The sequence below is a fragment of the Canis aureus genome, chromosome 29 (genome assembly GCF_053574225.1).
Source record: "Canis aureus isolate CA01 chromosome 29, VMU_Caureus_v.1.0, whole genome shotgun sequence".
NCBI classification, from domain to species: domain Eukaryota; kingdom Metazoa; phylum Chordata; class Mammalia; order Carnivora; family Canidae; genus Canis; species Canis aureus.
The window spans coordinates 13,549,100-13,564,287 of NC_135639.1; the positions used below are offsets into that span (position 1 = coordinate 13,549,100).

Here is a 15,188-nt window from a genome sequence, read left to right on the forward strand (position 1 = left end):
GATAAGGTCAAATGTCTTCACTGTGGCTCATGGGACCCTGTCCAGCCTCAACCACCACGTCCATTTTTATTTGCCACATTGCCCTTGCCTCTGATCTAACACTGGATTCCCTTATGATTGGTTACCTGGGCTCTCACAAGGCTTCAGATGTCTTTGTGGGTCCCGAGGGTCCCAACATTGCAGCCTGAAGAGCTCTGGCCTGAAAGGCCCTCACCAGCCTGGCTCATGCAGCCTCCACACCTCTCTGATGCCACTCTGCCTTGCTGTCCCCCTCCAGCCACAAAGGGCTCCTTGGAAGCTGGGCTGTCCGCCTCAGGGCCTTTGCACTCTGCTTCTGCCTGCGAAGTTCTTCCTCTTCCTCTTTGCCTGATTATCTTTCTCATTCCAGTCTCCCATCTGTCTATGCACTCTGCACTCCTCACCCCAGAGCCCTCCCTCAGGCCATTTCTGCTGCCCAGAATGTCCTCCCTTCCTCCCCTTGATCTACTTAATTCCCCCTTAGCCTTTATGCCTCAGGTCAAGACACAAGTGAGTTAAAAGTAAATGGATGGACTTTTAACATAAGCCTCACCTTTCATTTTAAAGGTTTCCATAGAAATGTAGTTATTTTATCTTTCAGCCATATGCTAATTTTTTCCCTGCCTGCCAACAACAAGCATAAAAAGGGAAGCCAATTACAAGTGCGAATAATGTGGTCTTCTTTTGTAACTCAAGGCTTGAAATGTTCCGTTAAGCAAAGTCTCCTCTAGCTTGATACTAAATAAACTTTTGAAAGAAAGAGAGCAAGTGGATGGCAAAGTATTTCCTCTTGGGGAAGTCCTCACGGACCGAGCTGTATTGATAGGACCCTAACCCTGTTATTCCTGGCACTTAGTATAATCACAATTTCACTGCGATTGTGATTAATGTCTGACTTTTGCATCCTTCTCCATGCAAGCTGAGGCCAGGTCCTCTGGTGTCTCACCACATCATCCCCCAGAGCCTCACACTGCCTGGCACAGAAAACGCTGCGTTTGGCTCACGGTCCCAGATAACCTAAGAAGTAAGTGCCATCTGAGGGTAACCAACTGAAGGGACCCGTGCCTTAACAGGTGTCTCCCCTCCCGCCCACTGACGTGCTAGGCCTATCCGGTCCCCTGCCTTTGCAAAAGCGATTCCCTGCACCTGCAGCGTGTACCCCCTTCCACCTAGCCAAGCCCTGTCTCCTCCTACCTGGTTTGGCATGAAAAACCTTTTTCCCACCATTCCACTGACTCACCAAAAGCCCATTCCGTTTATGATGCCATGAGGGATGGCTGTCTCTGCTTGTTAAATCTCAAGGAACCGAGTCATTCGTGCCCTCTCCCCTGCAGTCATCCGGGACCCCGGTCACCCCAACCTCTGCTCCTTCCTCTCTCCGAACTTTGCTTGGGCAGATCCGCTCACCTCAAATGACCTTCCTGCTCTTGGACAAGGGAGCCCAGGGAGAAGCAAAATGCCCAGATATCATCACCTGGGCACATTTTCACCATCGAAGCAGGGCCACGGGGCAGGCTTCCTCCAATTCCGTGGAATGGCTCCTCCTTCCTCTTAACGCCCAATCCCCATCACCAGCTCCTGCTCCAGCAGCCTCCTGACCAGGTTCCATCAGGAACCCAGCAGAAGCCATGAACCACGGCTTCCCGCGAGTCCCGCCCCAGCTCAAGAGCCCAAGGTGGCTCCCTGATACTCAAATCTAAACCCTTCTCTGCCTAGGACACCTGGGCGGCTCAGCGGTTGAGCGTCTGCCTTTGGCTCAGTCTCAGGATCGAGTCCCACAGGGGGCTCCCTGCATGGAGCCTGCTTCTCCCTCTGCCTGTGTCTCTGCCTCTCTCTGTGTGTCTCTCATAAATAAATAAATAAATAAATAAATAAATAAATAAATAAATAAATAAAATCTTTAAAATAAATAAATAAACCCTTCAGCCTCGCTCTTCGGGTCGGCAGCAATTCCCCCACCGCACCCCCCAGCTCCCACCCTCTCCCCTCATCAGATTGGACCCCTCCAAGCCACAGACATGATTCACATTTTCCTCACGCCCTTTCCCAAATATTCTCGGCCCCAGAGCCCAGCTGAAGTCCTCTCTGCATAAGGCAGTCAAGCCTGGAGTGACCGCTGCCACCTTCTCTGGGTTTCTGCCTCTAAGAATGCTTATAGCCCTGTTAGTCTGCTCCCCACCAAAGCATTGCCAGAGTGTGGTGTGCCCCAACAGGTTCATCTGGGCTCGTTCTTTTTTTTTTTTTTTAAATATTTTATTTATTTATTCATGAGAGACAGAGAGAGAGAGGCAGAGACACAGGCAGAGGGAGAAGCAGGCTCCATGCAGGGAGCCCGACGTGGGACTTGATCCCAGGACCCCAGGATCATGTCCTGGGCCGAAGGCAGGCGCTAAACCGCTGAACCACCCAGGGATCCCTTGGGCTTGTTCTTTTTTTGTTTTTTGTTTTTTTTTCCAACTGGACCTTTAACTCCTTGACAGCAAAGGAAATGACCTCTTCCTCTTTAGTCTCCCCGAGGAAGCTTGCGCGGAGCCACTCACAGAGCAGGACCACAGAGCGTCAGATGTACGGTGAGGAGCCCTGGGGCCAGAGCCAGTTCTGCCCCAGCCAGCTGGGCCTCGGTTTCCCCATCTGCTAGACAGCAGATGAACCAGGTAGACCTGCACTGTCCACTCCAGTAGCCACTCTCCACGCGTGGCCTTGGAGTGCTTGAAATGCAACCAGCCTTGAGATGCGCTGTCAGCATTTATTTCATATGTTAATACAGACTGAATTGCAAAGACTTAGCACAAAAGATGTAAAGTATTAATAACTTTTCTATTGTTTTGCTGTGCAGGAGCTTTTTATCTTGGAAGTCCCAATAGTTCATTTTTGCTTTTGTTTCCCTTGCCTTCATAGATGTATCTTGCAAGAAGTTGCTGTGGCCAAGTTCAAAAAGGGTGTTGCCTGTGTTCTCCTCTAGGATTTTGATGGATTCTTGTCTCACATTTAGATCTTTCATCCATTTTGAGTTTATCTTTGTGTGTGGTATAAGAGAATGGTCTAGTTTACATGCTGAAATGATACTATTTTAGACACGTTAGGGTAAATAAAAGATCTTATTAAAACTCATTTCACCTGTTGCTTCTTCTTTTAACGAGGCTGCTACAAAGTTTTAAATTAATCACTGGCCCAAGTTTGTGGCTTGCACCCAATTTCTCCTGGGCAGCGCTGGAACAGAACATCAGGCCTGGAAGGGGACTTGGAGGCTACGGAGTCTAAAGGCTGCCTTTTGACACAAGGAAGCACCCAGGGACACGCACAGCCTTGCCCGATGTCACATGGGTGTGAGGCCAGGCAGTGGGGACTCAAACTCTGCTTCCTAGACCTTTACGGTTTGGGGGCAGTGGGGGTATCAATAAGTAGGTGCCCACAGGTGGTCCCCAGCAGCAGAGGACTCCGGGGCTCAGGATACAGCTCTGTGGAGGTTCACCCCTACCACCCCCACCTCCCCACCCCACTCAGAGCTGTCTTTGCCCACTTGCTATGCTGACTGCACACCCAGACATCCGCAGGGCAGGAGATTTTAGTGGATAATCAATAGTCCAATAGGGCAGGCTGCAAAGACCCAAACCTAATTATTTTGTTCAGAAACTTGTCTGTAACTAAAAGGCATCTGAGAAATCACTGTCACCATCTCTGTGGGGAAAGAGAAATCCAGTCATTATGTCCAATTGGATTTATATTGACTGTTGTCTTGTTGCAGAAGATGTTGTCTCCCCACAACACCAGTGCTGAGTGCCGCAGGGAAACACGCACGTACGCACACACACACGCAGAGCTTTCTCTTTTCCAGGAGCCTTTGGGGAAGGTTCTGGTCCACCCTTTCTGCACAGGTGGCCTGAGCTGCCACTACCAGAGTGATTTTCTGGGTTTTGTTTTTGACGTTCCAGATTTTGCAGCCCTGATTCCTCCGAGGGGAGCAGAAAATATCCCTTTAAAAATGGTAGCATGGAGAGAGGGCCTTCTAACAGCCCAAACATTCACCAAACCCCCCTAAATGGGAGAAAATACTTAAAGGATGAGAAAGCTTTCAAGAATTAGTTAAGATGGGGCAGCCCCAGTGACCCAGCGGTTTAGCGCCGCCTTTGACCCAGGACATGATCCTGGAGACCCGGGATCGAGTCCTGCGTCGGGCTCCCTGCAGGGAGCCCGCTTCTCCCTCTGCCTGTGTCTCTGCCTCTCTCTCTCTCTCTCATAAATAAATAAATAAATAAATAAATAAATAAATAAACAAACAAACAAATAGAAACTTAAAAAAAGAATTAGTTAAGGTGTGTTTATGTCAGGTCTCCGTGTGACTTCAGAATCGCAATAGGAAGAATCTGGAAACCTCCTGTGTGTCGGCTCATTGGGACCTATGAAATAAGAGGTGGTCACTCTTAGAGTGAAATACCAAGTGGCCACTAAAGAAAATTAGGTAGCGCAGTGTTTACCATAGAAAAATATCCAAGAGATATTATTCTTCAGTGCAATCAAAGCTCACAGGGCAGCATGCCTGTTACAATCCAATTTAGGGAAACAAGCACATTCATTAAAGAGGCTGTACGTGCTTGTGCTGGTGCAAAATGCACACAGATCGGTTCTGAGTGGGGGTTGGTCAACCCTGGAAGGTGCTCACCAGTTCCAGGGAGTGAGATGGGGGGAGGCATGTAGGAGGGTAAAGATCTTAATTTTCCACTTGTAATTTTATGCCCTTCTATATTTTTTGAAGGGTTATTTACCACAATCTTTTATTGCTTCTGTCTCATATTTTTTATTATGATGTGTACACACAGAAGAGGCATAAATCATATATTTACAGTGTAAAGAATAGTTATTCAGTGAGTCCCACGTGACCCCCATCCAGGTTAAGTTGTAGATGCCCGGGAACCCCCAGGGGCCTCTCCTCCATCACAATCACCTCCTTTCCCCCAAAAGTGACCACTCTCCTGACTTATTTGATGACATCTTCCTGGTTCTTCTTCTGGTTTTGTACAATATCGCTGATGATTCAGCTGCCATATCCTGTATAACTGAAGTTCATCCACATTCATTGTTGTATAGTATTCCCTGGGGTGATTATATCACATTTTCTTTGTTCATTCTGGGAGTGGACGCTGGGGCCTCCCCGATGTAGGGCTCTTGGATGTGCTGTGGTGGCGACGCCTGTCCTACACCCTGGTGCCCACCTAAGCATGTGTTTCTCCAGGGTCTGTATGTGGAAGAAACTGCTGGATTGTGGGATATGCACAGCTACACCCTTCCCAGGCGATGCCAAATGCTTTCTAAAACAGTTACATGAACACAGATTGCTAATTTTGAAGGATTTTTAAGGTCTTCGTGTAAATGAAAGGAAAAAAAGGGAGAGAGAGAAGTAAAAAGCCTTCCTCAAAGTAACCTCACTACTGCTGACTACTCCCGCTGCTTGCACTCCTATATCCCAGCACCTATGATGCCATGTGCCCTCTGTCTGTACCTGGATCTCCCACACCCTCCACCCCAAGAACTTGAACCCAAGTCTTCCCTGGGAGGCTTCACTGCCTCTCCTCGGCTGCCTCATCGCCTGACACACTCAGCCATATGTCAGAGCCAGCTCCACCATCTCCGTCTGTGAACCCCCAGAGGACCAGATTGACTGTCACTAAATGTCATGACTCCCCACAGAGCTTAGCACAAGGCTTTGCACACTGAACTGTGCACAATTATTGCCCAGTGAGTCTAATTTGGGGAATTATATCCTTTTGTGGCAAATCATCCCCATAGTTCTTTTTTTAAAAGATTGTTAATGTGCTTTTGTCTTCCTACACAAGTAATACATCGATTGCAAAAAGCTGATTGCAAAAGGTTTCACTTTTAGTGGTTCGAGGGAGTTCAGTGCATAAATGCACAAGGATTCACCTAATTCCTCTCTTTTGGGATCCCTGGGTGGCGCAGCGGTTTGGCGCCTGCCTTTGGCCCAGGGCGCGATCCTGGAGACCCAGGATCGAATCCCACATCGGGCTCCCGGTGCATGGAGCCTGCTTCTCCCTCTGCCTGTGTCTCTGCCTCTCTCTCTCTCTCTGTAACTATCATAAATAAATAAAAATTAAAAAAAAAATAATTCCTCTCTTTTGATGGACATTTGCATTGTTGGTCAGTGACAAATAATGCCACAGTGAATAATCCCTATGATCACACCTTTTCATATCTGTGCAATTATCACCTTCAGGAAAACCCCTGGGAATGGCATATGGGGAAGCATATGAGATCAAAGTACAGGAAATTTCCCAATGTGGGCAAAGCCCATTTCCACCCTCCACAGCTGTTCTTTGCAGAGCGCAGTGGTTAGGATGGTTTAGAGAGGCACTGGCTGGCATCCTCTCTTCCATTTGTCCCTTCTAAGACTCTGGTCACCTCCCCCTCTCCCCTGAGCCTCTGTTTCCTCCCCTAAAAAGAAGATGATAATTCCCACTATCCTGCCTCAAGTGACACAATGTCCAGAAGGTGCTGGGAGCCTCACAGCAGTAGGGGTGGTTCCCACCTGGGGTGTGTCCCAGCCAGCTGTCCATGTCACAGAGCCTTAGTCACCATAGCGTGAAGGTTCTGGAAAGACATTGGGTAAATAGAAACTATAGATGTGTAATCACCCATGGTTCTCTTCCAGAGCCCACCACACCGCTCCTGCCTCCAGTCCCATGCTGGGCTGGTGCTGTGCCTCACAGACTCAGCTCCTGGCCCCAAACACCCCCAGTCTCCCTAGAAAATCACTTTTGTTCCTTTTAAAAATCCAAAGTCTTATTGTTTTCTCAAGGAGAAATCTGTTTTCTTTTTCTGTTGTCCATTGAACTCTGCTCCAATTAAGCAGTTGCCAGCGTTGCGCTAGAAGATTCTCTACAAGAGACCAAAGGAAGGAAACCTTTGAAGAAATGAAGAAGACGAGGATGAGGTTGTTGAGAATGGGGGGCACCCAGCGTGGCCCATCAGTCCGAATGTCCGGGCCAAGCTTCTCCCCAGGCAAACCTCAGGCACGCTCCTCTGAGCCTTCTTTCCAACTCTTCTTTCCTTGCTCTCGGGCCTGTCTGCAGCCAGTCTAGCTCAGCTGTACCAAGAATCTTATAAATCGGTTTAGCAAGAACCACTTGCCTCCTTGATACCCAATCACCCTCCATATCCGATCCAGCTCCACACCCCTCACTCTTGAGGTCGGCCTTCCTCTAAAATCGTGTTGAGGAGGTTGGGCAAGAACCCCTCTACTCTTGCTGTCTGCTCTCAGAGAGTTTTCGTGCCTTGACCGCCTCGCTCTGCTCCTTGGCTGTCCGTCCCAGATGCCTTTGCAGGATTTGGAACTGAGCCACCCGAAAGCCCAGGAGACCAATGTCCAGCCACCCAGAAGGGTAGGAGCCATCTCCCTTGCCCAGAGCCCTGCCCTGGGAGCCCATCTGTGGGTGGTCATCGGCATCCGCTGGGCCCCCCACACTGGTAATGCATGGTAATCGCCCCCTCTGCAGTCAGGGGGTCACAGGAGAGCTCGAGGCAGCGACATCGGCAAAGGCCGTGAGGTGTGCTGGGCATTTGAGGACTTCCTGGGGGCCAGAGAGGCCCGGGTGAAACCATCAGTGTTGGGGTTCACAAGGGAAGGTGCCATTTCTCCAGAGGTGTGGCCACCAGTTCCCACACTGGGGCTCATCACGCCGCCACATGAGAAGATGGAGCACATCACTCACCCGCCGGCTTCAGTCCTACAGGACACCTTCTCTCTGCTCCCCACATCTCCCCAAAGGATGAAAGCGGGGTGGGGTGGCAGGGCTGGAGTGCTGGGAACCCTCAACCCCACATATCCCCAGAAGAAGGGGTCCCCCAAGGTGTCGAAGCCAAGAGGTCACTCATTCTACACACCGGTGGCAGCAGAGAGGGACCCTGCACCTGGGACCATGCAGTGCCAGGCGGGGATGTGGCCTCGGCTCCCTGGGATCCTCTGATCTCTGGATGGACCCCACGATAATAAAACAAGAGGGCAAAATTTCAACAGCCCCCACGGAGTGGGGTAACTTTGCCAAGTTCAGGATGTTTTAAATGGAAGCTGTTCTCTAATCCAGAATCTCTTTGTGTCTTGCATCATTTGGCCTTCAGGGGAAAAGGTAATGTCCATGCTGAAGAAATTAGTACAAGGGGACTGGGCCTTGGGGTAGAAATATCAGCTTGAACCTCCAACATGCCCAGGTGGCGCCCGGCCCTCAATGAGATTGTTTGGTCTTGCTGTATTAATAAAGCTTTCCTGCAGCTCCTCAAGACAAGACACAGTCAATAAAACACCCTGTCCCCGGCCTATTTCCCGCTTCCCTGCCCAGACAGTGTAAATGGCTTTTGGGAAAAACTCAGGTTGCCTCTGTAATGCGGGCCTGGTGTCCTTCAGGCGCCTGTTGGGGAGAGAAAGTAGGTGGCAGAGGGCTTGCTCTGCGAAGCTGCCCACTGGGCTCCCCTGCATTGCGGGAGAAAACCCAGGAAGAGCACAGGGTGAGAGGCAGGGCCTAGAGAATACGTAGCACCAACAGGGCTCCCAGCACCTCACCTAATACATGAGTTCCTCAACACACACCATGTTCTGAGACTGCAGACCCCAAATCACCCCAGGGCAGGTGCATGGAGGCCAGGGGAGGCGGGGGGAGCTCTGAGGAGCACGTGTCCCTGAAGGCCACCGGCCCAGGTGAAGTCCCACGAGCAAAGGGTGAGGACGGGGCCTTGAGGCCAGGGTGAGATCCCGTCTGAGAAGGGCAGGTGCCTAACACCCTGGGGCTGTTCTCTTTACAGAGCTCCAGGAGGTTCCTGACTTTATTTCAAATGAAGGCAGGATATTGCTCATCCAGGTAGATAAACATCCTAAATGTAAACTAGCTTCTTCTGTGCATCAGGCCCTGTGTGTCCTAACAGCCTGGGGAATCCACAGTCTCCTTAGCTGTAACAGCACAGAACATTCCTTCTGGAAAAAGCCTTAGAGACCCTTGGCTAGTGGTTTTCATTCCTGGCCCACCATTCCCCCCTTCTGGTTACGAATTTCTTTCTTTAAACCAAATGTTGGAGGGGAGTAGAGCCCATAAAACAGAGCGAAGCGAAGCTACTTGGTCACCATCAGTGACCGAGATCTTTCCACATGAAAACCCCTGGGCCAAGTCAGCCCCCTTGTTTGACACTGGGGAAACGGAGGCACGGAGCAGCGATCTGTTGGTCCTATACCGCACTGAATCTCCAGCGCCGGCCTGGGTCCTGGCACACAGTGGGTGCCCAGTAAGTACTGGCTGGATCGATGCTGACCGCCTCTGCTCGGTCATCTCCGTTCCACTACACAAGCACCGGCTTTGTAAAGAGACTACAAGGGCGCTGCAACCTCAGAGAGGTCCCCTAATTGCCTATGTTCTGAATTTATAGCATTTGAAAGGGTTTTAGTCTCTGATCTAAATGGCAAGAACAAAAGCAGAGCATAAAAGGGCCAACGAGGATGAAAAGAAGCCACAATTTGTACCCAAGATGGAGGTGTCTTTTGTCGTCTGGCCTCCAAGCTACTCCAGAGTTCTCTGCAGAACAGACGCACGTCCATCACCATGGCAACAACCTAGCGAGGCCTCCCAACCCTGGCCAGCCCCCTGCCTGCCACACTGGGTGCCTGCCTTCCGGGGAGCTGGGTGGGGAGCTGAGGACCTGCTCAGCCTGGCCCCTCTCTCATCCAGCTGTCTCACTGGCTCTTCATTGGGAGGAAGGGAATGGCCTGGGTCGCCACTTCCATTAGACTCATCTCTCCCCACTATGTGCCCGCACGTCAGAGATGCTCTTCTTGGGGGGCTGTACCTCTAGCGCCCTGCACACAGTGGTCACGGGTAGGTCAAGGAGTAGGCAACCAGAGTCAGCTGGGAGCTTCTCCAATATACTAAGGGGGAGCCTTGCCTGCAGCTGGCTGCATCAGAATCTCTGGGAGGGGGGCACCTGGGTGGCTCAGTGGTTGAGCATCTGTCTTTGGCTCAGGTCGTGATCCCTGGGTCCTGGGATCAAGTCCCACATCGGGCTCCCCGCAGGGAGCCTGCTTCTCCCTCTACCTATGTCTCTGCCTCTCTCTGTGTGTCTCATGAGTAAATAAATAAAATCTTAAAAAAAAAAAATCTCTGGGAGCTATCCTCAAAGTGTAGGGGGTGGGGGTGCTTCTTCAACGCTGCACATGTGCCTCTCGAGTCCCAGTGGAAGAGGGGAAGGCCAAGTCAAGAGAGCCTCCCAAGCTTCCGTCTTGAGCAACTGGAAGGGTAGGGCTGCCCCTCTCTGGACGGGGCAGAGCGGGCCCAAGGTCATGCCAAGGGCCCGTCTTGGACATGGCAAGCAGAGCTGCTGGGGAAGCCGATGTGAATCTGGAGTTCTGCGGTGAGGGACTGGAGGCGGTTTGCATATCCACAGGAGACCACAAGGGTGGGAGCGGCACCAGGGACAGCGACAGCGAGGGTCTCAGGTCTCTGGGGCGCAGGGCAACAGCAAAGGCCATGAGAGGGAGCGTCAAAGAGCGCGGGGCAGTGGAAGCCAAGAGAAAGTGCAAGTGCAGCTGGGGAAGGAGGACACAGTGGTGCCTGAAGAGGGGAGCTAGGAAAGAATGCCGCCCACTCCCTGCGTGCTGTGCTGTGCCGTTAGCTGCGGAATGCGCCCACCTGGGTGAGGGTGCACATACCGCCTGAGCCCCCACCAACCAGACCGTCCCAACACCACTGGGGGATTCACTGAGAGTGTCCTGCAGACTGATGCCAAACACACCCTTTCCACCTCGCAGGTGGGGGCCGGGGGAGGGGTTAGGAATTGCTGGAGAAAGGTGCCAGTTTTTCCCTCCTCATCAGAGTAATGGGGACAGTTAGGATTTAAGAGCTTGCAGAGCTGGACACGGGGCTGGACACTTCCCACGGATTATCTTATTTGATCCTCACAACCCTCTGAAATAGGGACTGATTATATGTGAGTTCGAAACCTACCAAGATTCAAGGCTGGCCAGGCAGCCTGTCGCCACAGACAGAGGTCTTAACCGCTGGGCCGCACTGCTCCTTCCTGGTCAGCGTTGCACTGAGGGCTGCCCTCGAGGAAGTTTCTGGGCTGGCCATCTGATTGCCTTCTTCTTCACCCCTTCTATTAGTCGCCTTCTGTCTGGGCGTCTCTGGATGGCGAGCGGTCCTACCACCTGACAGAAACTAGAGCGCGGATCTTGCCAGGTCATTTTAAGGTTATTTTAAGGTTACTTTACTGTGTGCACAGGCTGATGTGGCAGGAAGGGACCCGATGCCCCATGGAGCTGTGGCTGGACCTCTGCCTGGAGAGGATGTCGGAAAAGTCAGCAGGAGGCTGGCTTATGGGGCTGTCCGTCCCTTAGGACATGGTTTCCTTCTCAGTTGGGTGAGAGGGAATCAGGTTTTACGGATGTTTATTCAACATAAGGGGCCCTCCTAAGCAGAGCACAAAATTACCCAATCCAAACCAGGTGTGAACACAAATATTTCTTTAGAACGAGAATAAAAATTACCCATGCTGACAAATAGAAAAACATGCACCTGTGTGACCTCATTGTCCGGCCACCAGAGGTCCCCGAGCTGCTGTTTCCACAGCTCCCAGGTGGATCCCCTCTGCCCCTCACGCACTGACCTTGATGGGAGTCAGTGGATGTCTCTGATCTTAGTTTCAAGCACTACCTTCTGGGGCGGGGTGCAGCCCACCCAAACTGGGGAAAAGGGCAGTATTAGAGAAGGTTCCAATAGTTCTGAGCTGGACCCACCCCAGTGGTTTGACTCAAGCATTCAGGGGCAAAGGCTCTGATCCAAACTTTCCTCTCCCCTATAGACTACCCACAGGGATTTATCCACCCAACATATGTTGGCCAAGTACCTAGTACGAGCCAGCATTGCACGAGGGCCTGGGGTACATCACCGTGATGAACCACACAGCTAAACAGGTTTTAGACTTGTAACGTGGGCAGAGAGCCTGGCACATATTAGTCGCTCATTAAATGTAGGTTTTCTTCCCTTCTTCCCATCTGCCAAGCGCCCTCAGAAGCTGAGGCCCAGGGATGCCTGGGTGGCTCACCGTTTGAGCTTCTGCCTTCAGCTCAGGGCATAATCCCAAAGTCCTGGGATCAAGCCCACATCAGGCTCCCTGCAGGGAGCCTGCTTCTCCCTCTGCCTGTTTCTGCCTCTCTCTGTGTCTCTCATGAATAAATAAATAAAATCTTAAAAGAAGAAGAAGAAGAAGAAGAAGAAGAAGAAGAAGAAGAAGAAGAAGCAGCAGCTGAGGCCCAGGTCAGAACAACGCATCCAGCAGGCCACAAGCCAGTCTGTGTCCCAGGACACCAGCTCACTCCCACTTCCCGCCCATCAAAGCAACAGCTTCTCTTTTGGTGACAAGGCAGGGCACTCGCACCTGGAAGCAGGACCGCAGGAGCTATCCTGACCACTTATCTCTTCCAAGGGACCCAGAAGCAGGCTGCAGTCGTCTGGACCACTCAGCAGAGCGGAGTAACAGCCGGAACCAGCACGAGGGCAGGTCTCCTGACCTTTCCCAGGGGCCCATCCAGAGGCCCTCCGCGAGCCTCTTCCAATGGGGGCTTGCCCGGCCCTGGCCCCCCTCCCTAAGGACAGTATTCTCAAGGCCACCAGGGGAGAATTACCTGACAGCGGAGCTGGAAACAGAAAACACGCAAGGCCAACAACGCAGCCATTCTTGGGCACCACTCACAGAGCCTCCAACCTGGAGGACTTCGGGTGGGACAGGGCGTCTGCACACTGTGGACGCTTCCAAGGGCCTTTCCCGCAGCTTGGGAGGGTCAGCTGGGGGCCCTGCTCTCCGGGGTGAGGCTGGTGGATGGGGAAGAAGGTCGGGGTGAAGGGGCTAGGGGTGGGATTATGCACAGGATACCACCTGCCAAGTGGCCAGGACTCCAGTGCTGACATTTCCCGCCCTGCCCTGAGCTTGGAGCAGGGGACAGGGACGGTGGCCCTTGGCGCCCCTCCCGGGGGTCAAGGCCAGGACACGAGTCCAAAGCGCCCGGTCTGGACGGCTGCTCCCAGGACAAGGGTTCAGGTCCTGCCTCCCCCGACGTCCGCGGCGGCGGGCCAGGCGAGGAGCCTCCTCCTTGGGGACCGCGGCGACGCCAGAAGTCCGAGGACACAGGCCCAGGAAGGGAGCCCGGGGCGCCGCCAGTCCCTCCCGGAGCCGCGGAGCCGCGGCCGCGCCACCTGCCGGCCTCCCGCGCGGGGCCCGAGCGGTCTGGTGGCGCCACCTGCTGGCCGCTCTGGGGAGCGCGGGCCCGGCCCGACTCGGACCTCGTGTCCCGGCGGGGCGAGTCCCCGTTGGGTCCCCCCACCCCACCCCAGGGAGCTCCGGAGTCCGGCCCCAGCTGGCAGCACCGGCCAGGACCAGGACGCTTGCCCTTCCCTGGGCAGCGCTCGCTCTCTCCGCGGGGCTTGGGCCTCGCCGAGCGCTTCCTTCATCCTTGACCTTGGCCCATCTTTGACCTGTGGCCGGGTCACCTCCAGAGAACTGCTCAACGTGCTAGCACAGAACTTTAGGTTCTCCCTCTGTTTAAAAAAAAAAAAGAGAGGAGGGGAATCTAACCTGCACAAGGCGACCTCCCCAGCCGCTGGGCCAGCCCCACCCACCAAAGGCTGTGGTCCCCAGGAGGGGGGACCAGGAGGTCAGTGACAAGCCATGTGTCTGCACCTGGAGGTCCTGTCCCCTGAGGGGGAGATGCAGCAGGTGATCGCCAGAATAGGCCCTTCTGCCTCCAATCCATGAGCTTCTGGGCCACTTCCAAGTCCCCTCATGCCCCAGGCCAACCTGGCCAAGCTGAGACCCTGCAGACCTCTTTAGAGATTTGAGTGCTGCGGGGGGGACTTTGATCATGAACCCCCAGGCCAGGCCCAGGGGGCCAGGCAGGAAGCGCCTCCCTCATCCCCAGGGCATACACTCTGAGTTTGGAGAAGACAGAGTGTTCGTTCTTTTGGGAACAGGGTCCGTTCCAGTCTGCAGGAGGCCTTCCTGGCCAGAGGGTCTACTCCTTCAGTGTCCTGCCTCCGTCCAGGTGATTGTCTCCACTGACTAGTGACTCTCAGGGAGGCTGCAGATACAGCAGTTAGAGCCGTGGCTTTCGAGCTCGAGAATCCAGCATCGGAATCCTCTGGAGGGCTTGTTAAAACACCGCTGAGCTGGCTTTCCAGCATTTTGATCCAGGAGGTCGTGGATGGAGCCTGAGAATCTGAATTTCCAACAAGTTCCCAGGGGATGCTGATGCAGGTGGTCCACTGAGAACCACTTAGAGTCAGACAAATCCAGGCTTTGCCACTTACTACCAGTGAGTCTCTAAGCTAGTTACACTCTACTTAGTGGGCCTCAGCTTCCTCACCTGTAAAATGGGCACCATTCTCTCAGCGCTACAGGCAGCATTAGATAAGATGGTGCACCTGAGGACTCGGCTCAGGGCCTGGATGTGGTAGGTGTGCAGGAAGTGGTGGCTGCCCTCCTTGGCATTTGTGTGCACCTAAGTCCTGCCCTGGCAGGTGCTGCAGGTTGGGGCTGGGGGGACTACAAAGGAGCTAGAACAGTGATGATGAGGGGTGCCGTGGGGGCTCAGCCAGTTAAGCATCTGACTTTTGATCTCAGCTCAGGTCTTGATCTCAGGGTCTTGAGTTCAGGTCCTGCACTGGGCTCCACATTAGGCATGGAGCCTACTTAAAAAGTAAGATAACATAAAGCAAAACAAAACAAAATCTAAAGAACAACGTTGATGGAAAAAGACACAATCATTTAGCAGGGCAGACCCGAGTTTGGAGAGGGCCCAACTACAGCACTGTAACAAAGGAAGGGAGGACAGTGGGTGCAGCGGGAGCATGGGGGAGACAGTGGTGACCACTCCCAGGAGTCAAGGGTCACGACCCGGAGGAGGTACCATGTGGGCTGAACCGTGAAGATAAGTCGTCATCTATCCTAGAAGGGAGAAGGGCATTCGGGCCAAGGGAGAAGTGCCTTGGTTCTCAACTTTGACCACACGCTTGGATCACCCCAATACCCAATACTCACCCAGCCAGCACCCACACCCATGACTGAATGCCCTGGAGAGGGGAGAGAGACATGTAAATTCTTCAAAGCCCCTTGGGTAGTGGTGTACA

The 15,188-nt window shown here is 52.9% G+C and overlaps 1 long non-coding RNA gene across 1 annotated transcript; it reads right to left on the reverse strand.

The window, feature by feature from the left end:
• Window positions 1-4,809: 4,809 nt before the first annotated feature.
• On the reverse strand, window positions 4,810-9,581 carry LOC144300783 (uncharacterized). Its single transcript, XR_013367562.1, has 3 exons — window positions 9,536-9,581; window positions 6,560-6,621; window positions 4,810-5,072 (listed from the first exon to the last, which is right to left on the reverse strand). It is a non-coding gene; the product is annotated as an uncharacterized LOC144300783 (long non-coding RNA).
• Between the last annotated feature and the right edge of the window lie 5,607 nt (window positions 9,582-15,188).